Consider the following 15,482-nt stretch of genomic DNA (forward strand, 5'->3'; position numbering starts at 1 on the left):
AACTTCATTTCCTGGAATTTCCATGAAAATTTTAGGAGAAATGTATAGACCCTAATACCTCTGCAAGGGTAACTTGTGATTGTTCTTAAGATGGATGGTACCCTCTCTCCCTCCCCGAGATTAACATTCGGAAATGCCAAGTAGCTGTATATGAACTCTCCCCACCCTGTGCCGCACTTGGCCATGGCAGGCATCACTATTAGAGGCCATGGTTTCCCAGAGTCTATCTAGATTCAGCCTGAGAATTCCATTCAGCAGCACCCACTACCAGTCAGCACTCAAGATGAGCCTATTTTCCACCCCACATTTTACTCTGACTATCATACCCTGAAATTCACAGTTCTCGGACTGTAGTGAGTTCATGAAAATGTGGGTTCTCAATTTCACACCCAGAGTTTTCGATTCAGTGAGCTGGAGGATGGCCCAGAAATCTGAAATTTTAACAAGCACCCAGTGTAGCTGATGCAAAAGGTCCATATTTTGAGAAACCTCATTTGATGATATCTTGCCTACTATTATGTTACGTTTACTATGCACTTAATATGTACAAGGTACTGTGATAATGCTTTGAAACGCCTCTATCAAAAGGGAGATAAGACACTTCTACAAAGTTTACTATACAAGTTAAAATGTGGTAAGTGCCATAGCAGAATATAGATGGCATACCACAGTGGCTCAGAAAAAGGAGAGAGGTTTTCTAGCTGGAATGAGCAAAGAATGCTTTATGAAGGAACATGTTCCACTATTCAGGCCTAGATAAATATAGAAAGGAAATGGATAAACGTCTCCACTTCATAGCAATGACTCCTGACTTTCCTCTTAACTCATCAAGAATATAATTTGTTTCAAACTCATCCATTCTTACCAAGTTCAGCCAGTAACTAGACGAAGGCTTTCTATCATGACTCATAGCTGCCATGGGTTCACGTTGCTGATTTTACAAGTAGATATGTTAGAAATATGGGTTTATTCTCCCAGTTGTCATTTGCACATAGTAGGTACAAAATAAGTAATGGTTGAGTAAATGAGTGGAAAGGAAGCATAATGGGTGTGAATCTCAGTCCACAAAATCAGGTGTACAAGAAATACTATTTTGTGTTGTATAACAATTTCATTTCCAGTCTGAATCCCCACCCTCCTGCTACATCCACTTAAAACAAAATCTTAACCTTATCTCCTCTGTGTCTGCCTTAGAAACTGTATCAAATTTCTGGGTTTGGGGTAGGGTTGGGGCTTTGGAGTGCAAATCTCTGGGTGTCTCTGTCTACACACCCTCTTCAAGTGGAGCCCTCTCTGCCTCATGTGACTACTTTAGGGAATGGGGCCCTTTGTTTAAGGTTCCCTATGCACCATCTGCCTTGATGCACTAGTCTGCCATTTCTTCCTGGGTTTCTACTTCTCTCCACTTCAAGGAACCAAGACCTCAAGGCTCTTTCTTTTCCTTTCACGTCTCTACAAGGGAATCTATTTTTAGTGCAGGGAAACCCCTCTGACTGCGTGTTCATAGGTATTTTGTCTATACCTATAATCCTCTTTCCTCAAGGCAGACTAGAAACTGCAGCCAGAGCTGAGCCAGCCTACAGTTATGTTTCCTTTGGCTGCACCCTTGTGTGTATGTGTATGTGTGGTATATACACATACAAATAACTGCTGCTTACTAGAGTGTTTTTACCTTATTTCTGAAGAAATAGAGAACTTAGAATATTTTATATTACACCAATTTAACTTTGCTTATCAACTGGGTAGTTTATTTCACATGATAATCTTTGCCTTACACTTAAAGTTTTGAGGGGAAAATGTGTAATATAAATATTAAATAGAAAATAAATCCTGCTTCATAATTTCCCAACCCTTTTTAGCAATATGCTGCTGGATTTGAAAACTGAATACCATTTCTCATAATTGTCTCTAGATGGCGCAATATCTTTTCAGTCAAAGGGGTGTGATTTTCCCTAAGGTATCAAGTGCTTCTTTAAATAATGCCATTTAAAGTCACCAGATGGACCACTGTCCCACTGTAGTATATATTCTTTAGTTTTGGACAGTAGGCAGTATCTTGGAGTAGAGGGTTTCCTAGAAAGTAGTATAGTGATCTGTCACTGTCCTGAATATTTTTTTCTACTGGAAAAAACTGAAGAACCTTGCTGACAATTCTAAGAGTCAGTTTTGGGAGTTTCCCAGAAATATTAAATAGCTTATTCTTTTGGAATAATATATCTAAGGTTCAGAATTCATTAAGCTGCCTAGAGTCTCTATTAAGAAAACTAGATATTTAGACAAATATTTCCATCACCTCAGCCTCTGAAATTAAAATCCATATTTTAATTTTTTAAAGAGTCTATTGGGAGTTGGAATTAACTCTTTGGAAGGGAAAAACTACACATAACTACACATAACTATATTGTTGCTTGTAAAGAGAGTTCTCTCTTGCTTGTGGTACTGTAGTAGACATTGTCTGGCTAGAATGTACAGATAGGGAAGAAATGATAAGACTCTTAAGAGAGGCTTCCACGATATTCACAGCTCGCTCTCTCAGGCATGTCCTCCAGCAGACACATACACATATCAGTCAATCCATTCTTTTTTAAATATTTTTTAAATTGATTTCAGAGAGGAAAGGAGAGGGAGATAGAAACAACAATGATGAGAGAGAATCATTGATCAGCTGCCTCCTGCATGCCCCCTATTGGGAGATCAAGCCTGCAACCTGGGTATGTGCCCTTGACCTGAATTGAACCTGGGACCCTTCAGTCCACAGGCCAACGCTCTTATCCACTGAGCCTAACAAGCTAGGGCAGTCAATCCATTCTTGAGTGCCAATATCTGCAGACTTTAAATACATCTGAGGACCAGGCACTGAAGACATTCAGAAAAAGAAAATGTATGTTAGTGAATTCTTTACAAGGAAGTGGCTACGTATACAATGTTAAAAACAATGTTTTCCAAATGGTGATGGGAAAAAAAAAGTTTAAAAACACATAATGTTTTCCACCAAAACTCAGCATATTAAAATAAAATGAAAGGAGGAGGATCAGATCCACTGCAAGTGGCAGAAAGTACCACCGCACATCACTTCTCACACTGTGCTCACGGTAGATGTAACTGTCTTCTCGCCAGACTGTGAGCAACGTGACCACAGAACCAGCTCTCTGCATTACCTGCATGCCCAGCTCAGTACAGTATCCAGCACTGGGTGTTGAATAAATGATGCTGTTCCACTTTGGACATCTGAAAGAAAGTACAGTACTATTTCATGAAAAGGAAAGTAAAGTACTCATAGCCACTGTTTAATCTTTATTTCTTTTTGAAATATTTTTTATTTGAAAAAATTTAAGTGGTTAGAAGAAGGAGGAGGAGAGGAGAAAGAAAAGGAGAAGATGGAGAAGAGGAGGAAAAGGGAGAAGAAGGTGGTATAGTGAGAAGAAGGGTACGCCTTCTTGATAGTCATTGACTGGGGGTCTTTCCAAGAAGAGTGTGCTCTTAACTTTGTATTACTCAAGCATTTGCCAGGGGTTATGCCAAGAATAGGTAACCCCAGCTGGACAGCTGAGGCAACCTTGAAGAAGCTAATAGCAGGAGCAGTGCACAAACCACTCTCCATAGAGCTGGGAAGTGTTTTTTTCTGGAAGGGGAATCTGGGTAGTGCACCTTTGTGTCTTCCACAGTCCACGATTTATAGCACGCGGATCCTCTTCTTCACACAGGTGCAAAGAGTAACTCTTCCAGGGCTTTGGGGATCCTCTCATCCTGATAGGAAACAGAAGAGGGAGGTTAGTAGGACAAACTACAGCCCCTGGGGACAGGGCCACAAGTGACACTCGTCACCTTCTTTACTATCCTAACTTCCCCCTGCTGATCTTGGTCGCTTGGTGAGGGGCCCCTAAACCCTCACTTATGAGGAGCTTGAGCATCCCAATCTTATCACCTTCACTCCTCCCTAGAATATGGAGTAAATAGAGATACTTCTTTAAAAAGACGTTCTGTTACTTAGAAAGAAATGGTTTAATTCAGTGGAAGTCATGAGATAGGAAAAACAGAGAAGTCTCAAAACAGTAGTTGTTCATGTCATGTGAAAGAGTGCAAAGGGAAGCTCTTAAGTAGTTTTAATCATTAAGCCATTCTGCAGCGCAATAATGTGTGAGTTTCTCAGTGCTATTGTGAAACCCTCAATCATGACATGACTTTTAGGGGAATGGGTCCACTAAGGAAAGAACAGAATTAGCGAAGTATTAGGCACTGTGGGGGAGCACCAAACAACAAATTTACAGATGAGGAAAAAAATAACTGTACACATGAAACAATCCAAAATGATGGTGATAATGTGATCTCCGTGTAGACCACTGGGCAGCGTGATAATCTCCCTTTTTTGAAATTTGTAAAATGGAGGAATAATTCTTGCCTTTTAGAGAACTAACTTGGAATTTAGGAAGTCCAGGAAGTATTGGTGTGTTGTATAGGGTAATTGCTACTAAATTCTAAAGACAGAGTGATACTTAAGTTTCTTTAATGCCCATAGCATTAAAATGTAGCATATTGAAATTCCCTTATCCCATGGGTTCCATTTTATGATTCTGTTCTGGTGACAACTACACATCTTTTGGCTAAAACAACAGCAATGACAACTTAATCACCTTGCCTCTCTGTCTTTCCCACCTAATTTTCATGATGCGTTTCTGCCAGATTAATATTTGTGACTGGCACTCTCTCCTTGAGTTCAGGTGAAACCTGTGACTTGCTTTTAACCAACAGAATATGGCAAAGTTGATGGGCTGTCACTCCCTTGATGAGTTTATTATCTATAGTTTTATCTCTATCTATTTGTATTATTTATATTGATAGCTATGTGATTTCTGCTTTCCTGTGCTCAGCAGAGAAATTCCCTTTGCTAGCTCTGAAGAAGTGAGCTGCCATGTTGAGAGAGAGCCTTTGGGAAGGCCCATGTCGCACAGCACTGTGGGTAGCCTGTGGGACCTGAGGTCCAAGCTCTTCCTCATACAGCCACAGGAAATGAATGAACCTCAGTGAGTTTGGAATCAGATTCTTCCCCATCAGCCTCCAGCTGAGAATGCAGTCTGGCTGACATCTCAGTGGTAGCCTATTGATCATGAGCAGAGAACTCAGTTAAGCTGTGCCTGAACTCCTTTCCCCAAGAAACTGTGAGGCAATAAGTGCATGCTGCTTTAAGATACCGAATTTGTGGTAATTTGTTATACAGCAGTATAAACAAATACAATACTGATAGGAAAAGCACCACTCTATGTATTGGTCAGAAGTCTTCAATGGCTTTTCATTGCCTTTGGAATAAAGTCTAAAAAAAGCTTACGAGGACATTCAAGACCTCTCATAATCTCACCTTATCCAGGGCAGTCTGATATAGACTGTATCGCCTGGCCAGCGTGGCTCAGTGGTTGAGCATTGACCTCCAGACCAGTAGGTCACTGTTTGATTCCCTGTCAGGGCACATACCCCGATTGTGGGCTCGATCCCCAGTGGGGGGGCATGCGGGAGGCAGCCAATCAATGATTCTCTCTCATCATTGATGTTTCTCTTTCCTTCTCCCTTTTTTTTCTGAAATCAATAAAAAGATTATTTTTTTAAAAAGACTATCAACCATTCATTCAACAAATATTTGGGAGGAAGGTAGACAACACAATCAGTAATTAACATTTGTTTAATCTCCAGACACCCATGAGGTTATGATGCCTATTTTGTATATGGGGACATATGGGGGGGATGAAGAGAAGCCGCGTGTGCATCCCTTCTCTCTCCTCTGCGGGAATGTGGCGCAAGGTCAGACTTCCTCTAGTCAAGTAGCTGGGCTCTTCCCCTGTCCCTCTGTGTGAGCGACCGCTGAATTCGGGGGTAAGAGGAAAACAGTAACCAAGTGCCGGAGCTAACACTTGCCAGGCTCTTGGGCCGAGGCGCGGGGGCAGAAGAATAAACTTGCAACATCCTGATCACGAGGAGCAAACACCGACACTTGGCATTTCACGCTTCCCTCCACCTTGGGCATTGGAGGCGAGAAGGGAGCCTAGACCAGACTTCCCATAACAAAAATGGCAGCCGTGCACTCCTTGCCCACACTCACCCCTTCCCCTCCGTTCCGCCTCCTGGCGTGTTTGCAGACTGTGTGCATTTCCCTCCCCCTCGTCTTCTTTTGCGACAGTTGCAGCAAAAGTCACAGCAGTGGAGGCCGGTGTCAGCTGATTCACCGCAGCGGCGGCGGCGGTAGCGACACCCTGCAGCCCCGGCGGGGAGGCGGCGGCTGGGCTGGGGGTTGCCGTCCCTTAACTTTCCCCACCCACAGGCTTCTTAGAGACGCCCTGGCCTGGCGCTCCTTCGCCCAGGCGTCTGGGGGTGGTCAGACAGACAACATCAGGGCGTGAGATGAGGCTGTGACAGGTAGGGAGCCGGCTTTCGAGCCTCCCCATGGGGGATCTCCACGGCGGGCTGCACCCAAACGTGCAGATCGTGGGCTCCCGGGGTCGGGGGTGGCGGCGCCAGCTGTCAGCTCCGCTGCTGGGAGCTCTGTGCTGTGCTGCGCCCGAGGTGCAGGCCCACAACGGTGCGCCTTCGCCGGGTCGTGGGGCTAGCTAGGGGAGGGTGGGTGGTGTTTTGGGGGCTCCCTGGCCTGGTAAGTGACATTTGCTTCTGGTGACACTGGCTTTGGTCTTGCGATGGGACCGCTCTGTTCTCAGTGGCAATCTAAACGGGGCGAGGTGCTTCGTGATGATGGGTGGGTGGCTATTGACAGTGTTTTCCGGTAACGTGTTTGTTTTGGGGGTGCCATGCTCTCCTTACCCGTTGGTACTCCTCCTTAGTTTGCCCTTGCTTAAGGTATCTAGACGTCTGTTGAGTCTCATCTGTGAGAGGCCACCTGTCCGCTCTCAACCCTTTCAGTGGTTCTCAACCTTCTGGCCCTTTAAATACAGTTCCTCATGTTGTGGTGACCCCCAACCATAAAATTATTTTCGTTGCCACTTCATAACTGTAATGTTGCTACTGTTATGAATCGTAATGTAAATATCTGATATGCAGGATGGTCTTAGGCAACCCCTGTGAAAGGGTCGTTCGACCGCCAAAGGGGTCGCGACCCACAGGTTGAGAACCACTGCTAGGACTTGGTCTAAGAGGGTACCTGCTACTCCCTCTCACCAGTGGGACGCAGCGTTCTGAAGCGATGTGTTTGGAGTCAGCACAACCCTGTCTTTGATTCAAATATTGCGTTTTAAGTTTTGATTCACTTGCTATGTCAGTTTCTCAAACGCTGGGCAGAATTTGCTGGTTACTTATAATTTGCAACAATGGTAGGAGTTACAGTTCCACCGCAGGCTGCGTTGGTAATGGTGATGCTGTTGATTTTAGGATTTAATGTGAGCTACAGCCTGCATTCACAGTAACATTTGCCAGGAATCAGGAAAGATAAGCTATGACTCTTTCTGATGTTAATTGCTTAGGATTTCATGGACAAGGTGGCAAGAATCACTAGCTGTATGAGAAATTGACTGAGTTTTTGTAATTTTGTTACATAGACAAACATTTTCTTACTTCACAACGTTTTATGTCTACTCTCCATTTGTGGATACCCACATTACCTTCATTTTCCTACCACTATAGACAATACAATGATAAATATACCTTTAGACCTCTATGATGCTTTCTTTGAGATTTATATCCAGGAATGTGATTTCTGGATCCTGGGACATTTATGTACATATTTTACGGAAAGATTCCAGACTGTGCTCCAACAAGCTGCAATGGTCTGCACTCCTGCAGGCAGTTCAAGAGCTTCTATCGCTTTATAGCCCCATCAGACTAATAGATAACAAAGTAAAAACTCATTTAAAATTACATTTCACTATGCCTAATGAGATTGAACATTTCTTCATGTGCATTTTATCTTTTTGGGTTTTCCCTTGTATAAAATTGCCTGTCCATTCCTTTCCCCTTTTTAATTTGAGGTTTCAGCTCTTGTTGATCTGAAATTCCTTGTATTTCCTAGATACTGGTCCTTTAAATATTACAAGTACATCTTTTCCTATTCTGTCGTTTGTCTATAACTTTTTTATGATGCCCTTTATTGAACAGAAATCTTTAATTATGATTAAAGAAAATTAACGTATGTTTTTTGTTTTGGGGGGATTGTTATCAGCCCTGGCCTGCAGACTGAAAAATCTTGGTCAAGGGAATGTACTTTGGTTGCAGGCTGGATCCTTAATCAATGTGTCTCTCTCACATCAATGTTTCTCTTTCTGTCTCTCCCCCTCCCTTCCACTCTCTAAAAGTTAATGGAAAAATATCCTTGGGTGAGGATTAAGAAAAACAACAAAAAAAGAAGTCAGAAAATTACTCTTCTATTTTATGTATTAACTTCATAGTTTTCTTTTAAACTTCCAGGTCTTCAAAACATCTAGAGTCTATATCTTTATAGTCATGCATTGTGAAACAATGTTTCAGTTAACGGACCATGCATATAATGATAGTCCTATAAGATTACAATGCAAGGGAAAAATTCCTGTTGCCTAATGATGTCATATGTATCACAATGTCATAGGGCAAGGCATCACATAAATACTTCCCATGGTGTCATAGTTACTTTCAGTATTCAGTACAGTGACATGTTGTGTAGGTTTGTAGAGCTGTAAGGGAACAGAATTTCTCACCTCCAAATTTCTCTCTCTCACATAAGAATTTTCGACATGACCCGCCTTGAGTTTATGAACCACCAGATCGGGGAGAAAGTTTTGAACACCCAGGTAGAAAGTTTTTCTGAGACAATTACATCTGTAAGGGTTCTCCCTTGCTGCAAGCTAGGCATGACCTTTCCTATAGAAACTCTTATCGATGCAGAAGACAGTGTTGTTAAACCTGGACAACAGCCTTAACCTTGTTTACTGTCATTTCCTTGTAACTTCTCATAACTGGCTCCCTACCCTCACTGTCTTTTCTGCTGAAGGTTTTGGGGAGTTACAGTTCATGAGTCTCTTTCATGTATACAGGAGGTATATTTATTACCAAACTTGTGTTTCTTTTTCTCCTGCTAATCTGTCTTTTAGTACAGGGATGTCTCAGCCAAGCGCTCTGAAGGATAGAGGGAAATTATTTTTCCTCCCCTGCAGAACAATAAACTGTACAATGTAGCCTCGGTGTGTAGTAGGCCATACCATCTATCTATGCCTGTGTAAGTGCACTCTCTGATGTTCACACAGTGATGAAATCGCCTAAGGACTGTCAATCCATGGTCATTGGTGCCAAGGGGAATCTCCAATGTGGGGAGTGGTGAAGAAGGAAACTTTATTCAGTGCGAACAGCTCAGGTTTGATACAGCACAGCTGTGGAGAAGCCTCAGGGCTGTGAGGCAGCCCCAGGGCAAGGCAGCTCTTCCGGAAGACTTTTTTGGTATCTCAGCTCCAGCTGGGAAACACAGCCTTTAGCCTTTGGAGCAGTGGTTCTCAACCTGTGGGTCGCGACCCCGTTGGGGGTCGAAAGATCCTTTCACAGGGGTTGCCTAAGACCATCGGAAAACACATATATAATTACATATTGTTTTTGTGATTAATCACTATGCTTTAATTATGTTCAATTTGTAACAATGAAATTGAGGGTCACCACAACAAGAGGAACTGTATTAAGGGTCGCGGCATTAGGAAGGTTGAGAACCACTGCTCTGGAGGAAAGGAAAAGTGCGCTCCCCAAACCAGAGGGGAGCTGACTTACAGAGATAAGTCCCGCCCCTGGTCCCTGATGGTCTGTCCTCATGCAAAGATCAAAATTGGTAGTAGAAGTCTTGAAATCATTTTAGTGCTTGTAGAGTTAGGCCTGGAACTAGGTAGTGACTTTATTCCTGGGTTTATCTGTTATATTTCTCTGTGGCACTTGCTTTATTTGTTGGGACAGATGAACTTGATGATTAGAGTATGGGGTCAGTGAGGTTTGTAAGTTCAGTTCCCGTTTTGTGCATCTGATTGTTGCACTTTATAAAGAGTTAGTAATCTTACATACAGGGGTGGGCAAAAGTAGATTTACAGTTGCAATACAAATAATACAATAATTAATAAATAATAATACAAGAGTAAACTGTTTCACATATTCACAACTGTAAACCTACTTTGCCCACCCTGTGTATGCATGCTATTGATCATCAGCAGAACTCACTGAAGGTTTATGTGTGACTTAATGAAATCCTATCATCAATAAGCAGATACCTGTTTTTTAAAAATATATTTTTGTTGATTTCAGAGAGGAAGGGAGAGGGAGAGAGAGCTAGGAACTTCAGTGATGAGAGAGAATAATTGATCGGCTGCTTCCTGCACACCCCACACTGGAGATAGAGCCCACAACCTGGGCATGTGCGCTGACCGGGAATTGAACTGTGACCTCCTGGTTTATAAGTTGATGTTCAACCACTGAGCCACGCAGTACATGTTGACATCTGTAGGTGACATCTGAGACTTGGTGAGGTCATTAAGGGAGAGAGGGAGGGAGGATGGTTGCCAGAGAAGAGAAGTTCAACATTTAAAGATAAAAAAACAAAACAACAACAAAAAGAACCAACAACCAACACAGAAAAGTGGAGACGAGACTAAAGCCAGAGAGATGGCAGGAAAGTGTGAAGACATGGAGGCCAAGTGGGGAAGTGTTTTGAGAAAGATGACGTATGAACTATGCCAAATGCTGCTGGTAGGTCTAGAAAGACGTGGATTAGGATTTGACATTGGCCTTACTCGTGGGACGTGGGGACGGTATTGGTGACCTTGTCAACAGCAGCTTCTAATGGGCAGAACATTTTCCTTTAGGTTATTTTTGAGGAGGAGGGGAATGCTGCAAATGAAGATACTCTGACTTGGAAAGAGGTTACGCATTTCCTCAAGGTTTACAGCTAGTCATGGGAAAGCATTATTGTCTCTGCTTCTGGGCAGTGTAATTTGTGAACAACGAGAAACTTCAGTGCTCACTTTAGAATTTTGATGGCCTTGTGAAGGGAGGAAGTAGGAATGATGGAGGTGCAGTGAGGATAGCGGTGGGTGGGGGCATAAAGTTGAAGCTGCTCTCCCTGAAATGTAGGGGCTTAGTGGGCATAGTTTGCTTTTAGCTTAGTAATTCTTATTATTTATTTATTTATTTATTTATTTTTACATATGTCTCCTTTCCACCCCCCCTTGACCCCTTCCAGCCCCCCCCCCCACGCCCTCTGCCCCAGGCCCTCACCGCCCCATTGTCAGTGCCCTTAGGCCATGCATATATGCATACATATCAGTACAAGGTTAAAGGGTGATTCTTGAAGTTGAGGCAGGTTGGTGATAAGAAGAGTTCAGACATCCTAATGGCACTCCAAGTGTTAAACATGATTTATTTTGCCTCAAAATCTATGAATCTTTTAAAAATCTCTGATTTATTTTTGACCAGATAGCTCTACAGAACTTCAAAACCTGACTTCCATGTGCTCAGGGCTGGCTTAGCAATAAGAAATAAGCGTAGTCTTCTGTTGCCATCTGCTCATTCCACATGTCCTTTAGAAACAATACTGGAATTTCCTTTTACAAAATCAGTCCTAAAATGTCAAGTTCATTGGGAGTAGATTTCTTGCCACCTAAATAAGAAAGTATAATCTTGTCAATTTAGTGACAAGTTTCATGTTCAGAAGATTGTGTCCCTCACAACTCTTTAATTCCAGAAACCCTTGTTTTTAGGAAGCACCTCAGTAATTTCTTTAGGACATTTTATGACCTAGTTGTGTCATTGCATTCTAATAAACAGTTTTCATGATCTGATTCCATTTTCTCCAAGTCTTCAATAAAATGGTAGCAAGAGCACCAGCTAGCCCTGCTGGCGTGGCTCAGTGGTTGAGCGTTGACCTATGAACCAGGACGTTGCAGGTCCAATTCCCAGTCAGGGCACATGCCTGGGTTGTGGGCTCCATCCCCAGTAGGGGGCGTGCAGTACGCAACTGATTGATGGTTATCTCTCATCATTGATGCTTTTCTCTCTCTCCCTTCCATAAAAATATGTTTTTTAAGAAAGCACAAGCTTAAAGAAAATTTGTAGTATTAATGATCATTTCCTTCATCACATCATACTGTGAATTTGACTTGAACACTCTTTTTTTTTTTTATATAAGTGCATTTTTATTGATTTCAGAGAAGAAGGCAGAGAAGAAGGGAGAGGGAGAGCGAGAGAGAGAAACATCAGTGATGAGAGAGAATCATTGATCAGCTGCCTCCTGCACACCCCTACTGGGGTTGGAGCCCGAAACATGGGCATGTGCCCTTGACTGGAATCGAACCCGGGACCCTTCCGTTCGCAGGCCCATGCTCTCTCCACTGAGCCAAACCAGCTAGGGCTTGAACACACTCTTTTGACAAATGATGTTGGAATGTTCTCTGAGAGTTTGAATAAATGTTTAAAATAGTTTTTTCTTCTTTCATTGCAGCTACGGCAAGTATATTTAGCTGTGTAGTGTGTAGTCTCTGCTTCTCATATTCCCTGTTGGTAGACGGGTAGTGTAGGTCCACTCTTCTTTTTTTTAAAATATATTTTATTGATTTTTCACAGAGAGGAAGGGAGAGAGATAGAGAGAGTTAGAAACATCGATGAGAGAGAAACGTTGATCAGCTGCCTCCTGCACACCCCCTACTGGTGATGTGCTCACAACCAAGGTACATGCCCTTGACCAGAATCGAACCTGGGACCCTTTAGTCCGCAGGCCGTCGCTCTATCCACCGAGCCAAATCGGCGAGGGCGGTCCACTCTTCTTCATGTGTGGCCATTCTCATGAGGGAGAATTTGAATTTGTTTTTGTCTGTAAGTCTCAGGAGGCTTGCCTAGGACACAGGAAATACACAGACCAAGACGATATTGACTCTCCTATGAAAATGCCTATGTTCTGGGATAGAAATGCATCTTGATTTTGCATTTGAGAGTTAGAAAAGCAATATCGAGAAATTAACATTGATACAATGCTAGATTTTTCAAATGTCATCTTAACTGTTTTATAACTTTTAAAAATTGCATAGGATACCAGTATCACATGGGATAGTGCAGAACAGGGTAGGCTTATCAGAGTATCACTCCATAGGCTGGTGATAATTTTACAGGGGAACAAACAGCGATGGTGGAATAGCTGGTAGTCATGACCTTAAGCAAGTGGTGTAGGACCGTGTGACATTAGCATGCCTGCTGTGGTGATGCATTGTGATGTGTGCATCATCTATGAAATATTCTTGCCAAAAATGTTTCACCTGAACCTACTGATGCCTTTAGATCCTACTTCCATTATAGCTATGTATAGATACATATATAGCCTCCCCCCTTTTAAAAATGTATTTTTATTGGTTTTTAGAGAGGAGAGGGAGAGGGAGAGGGAGGGAGGGAGAGAGGAAGGGAGAAATAGAGAGAAACATCGATGTGAGAGATCAGCTACCTCCCTCATGCACCCCAACAGGTGATGGAACCCTAACCTGGGTATGTGCCCTGACTGGGAATCAAACCAGCAACCATTCAGTACACAGGATGACTCTCAACTAACTTAGTCACACCAGCCAGGTTCTCCCCCACCTTTTCCACCCAAAATGGGAATGTATTTTACACACTGTACTGCACCTTTCTCTCCCACTATGTATTTTGGAGATCATTTCATATCTTACAGAGCAGTTTTCTGTTGTAAGGCTCTGTCGTAATTTATTTTACCAATCCCTGATTGATGGACATGAAAGTTCTTTTCATGTACCTTTTAACAATTAGGGAAATTTTCAAACATATAAAAATATGTAGTGAATATTCTTGTACTAAAAAAGCTTTATCATTTATTTTTACAGTTTGGATTCCCTGGTGAGCAGACTGTGAGATGGAGATTAGTACTCAGGTTTATTGGGTTGTGCTCTTAATATCAAGACCAGGGAAAGGAAGGAAAGGAGGCAGGTTTGGCTTGGAAGAGAAGGTGAGCTGTGATGTCTCCGTGTATTTCAGTGGGCTCTGGGGGCAGCTCCTAGACGGAATGAATGACCCTTCCGGAGCTATCCTGAAGTGATATGTGGGGGCCTAGCTCTTATACCCCCCGAATTGACCAGGCATTGGGTGTGGGCTTTCCCACTGGAAGGTAGCAAGAGCTTGGGTAAGGCATCTCCCTTTGGCTGGGGCAGTCCTTCATGTCTATCACACTTATCCTGCTTCACCTTCATCCCTTCCAATACCTCTTACCCCCCGTTTCCCTCTGCCCCCCTCCAAGTGCCACTGAGCCCAGGCAGCGTATCATTTTATCCAGAAATACTACACTTCTACTTTCCTGTGAGTAATGTGTGTTCGTAAAATCTTGATCAGCCAGATCGACTAGGGAATAAAGTTTTCTGCTAAAAGGAATCTGTGGCAAATGAAGATAATATAGAATAGTGACAAATATTTATTCATTAGAAATCAGGAGGTCTGCATATGCCTCTGAGCTCTGAGATCAGTTTACAGTGTGATCTTGAGAGAGTTGCTAATGGATCTAAATAGCCACCAAAATAAATATCTCTAAGATGATAATGAGCTATACGCTCTCCGTTACTAGGTTCGGAGGTGGTATTATTTTTTATCAATTACAAAAGCCTTTCTTTTAACACAACTGCTTAAATGTAAAAAGAGAAGCAAAACAGCAGGAGGTAGACCCACATTTCACCAACTTTTGCAATGACTTGGCTTACTGATACAGGCAAAGGGTGATTGAATTTTTGCCGTTCATGTGGAGCACCTTTTGTTGAATTCTCTGGTGCCATTTTATGAAAATATGTCCTGAGTTGTCACCCCTATGAGACTAGATCATGCCTCGGTTCTTCTTCTGACTCATTTATGTTCTCACTTTCCTTCCTCCTTCCCCTCATGCTTGCTTCCTTTCTCTCTTCTTATTACTCTGGGTAGTAATAGTCAGATTGGAAACACTTGACCAGTTTCCCACTGCTGTCAGGTTGAACTCCAAATTCTTTAGGATGGCTTACTAAGTCCTTTGCAGTTGGTGCATGCTGACCTGTGGGTTCCTGTCTTGTCATTCTGCCATTTCCCCCAAATGCCCGCCCTCCTAGTTTCACTGTGCAGAAAGAACTGAGATGTCTTACCTCTGGGACCTAGAACATGTGATTATATGTGCCTCTTCCTGGGTTAGTTCCTACTCATTCTCACACACCATTTCTTCCAAGACTCCTTTCTGGACCCATTGGAGTCAGGTTAGGATGTTCATCTTTTATGGCTTTACCTATGACTTGATGGTCTTGAGATTTCTCCTGTATCACACTCTGTGGTAATTGTTTGCATGTGTGTAAGCTCTACTGGATGGTTGAATTGTGCTTGTTTTATCTACATTGTAATACCATGGTATAGGCACAAAATGGACAGTTGGAAAATCTGCCCAAAATGTATAGTGATGATTGTCATTATGAAATCAGAATTTAATTAGAAAGCTATCTTAGTATTGGGAAGGGAGTTCGTAGTGTTATTTTTGATGAAGTGATGCA

At 42.6% G+C, this 15,482-nt stretch overlaps 1 protein-coding gene across 7 annotated transcripts in view; it reads left to right on the forward strand.

The window, feature by feature from the left end:
• The window catches only part of WDR7 (WD repeat domain 7), a 285,950-nt gene that overhangs the window by 4,968 nt on the left and 265,500 nt on the right, over positions 1-15,482 (forward strand). For 5 of the 7 annotated variants that reach the window (XM_014454396.2, XM_023752616.1, XM_023752618.1 and 2 more), the window contains exon 1: positions 6,189-6,402. The exons of 1 other annotated variant lie outside the window; for it this stretch is intronic. The gene's annotated coding sequence lies outside the window, so the exon portion shown is untranslated. Of the gene's footprint in view, positions 1-6,188; positions 6,403-10,417; positions 10,681-15,482 lie in introns of those variants that run through there. One more of the 7 variants, XM_023752615.1, reaches the window with a different exon arrangement.

Source organism: Myotis lucifugus, unplaced genomic scaffold (assembly GCF_000147115.1).
Source record: "Myotis lucifugus unplaced genomic scaffold, Myoluc2.0 scaffold_36, whole genome shotgun sequence".
Classification (NCBI taxonomy): domain Eukaryota; kingdom Metazoa; phylum Chordata; class Mammalia; order Chiroptera; family Vespertilionidae; genus Myotis; species Myotis lucifugus.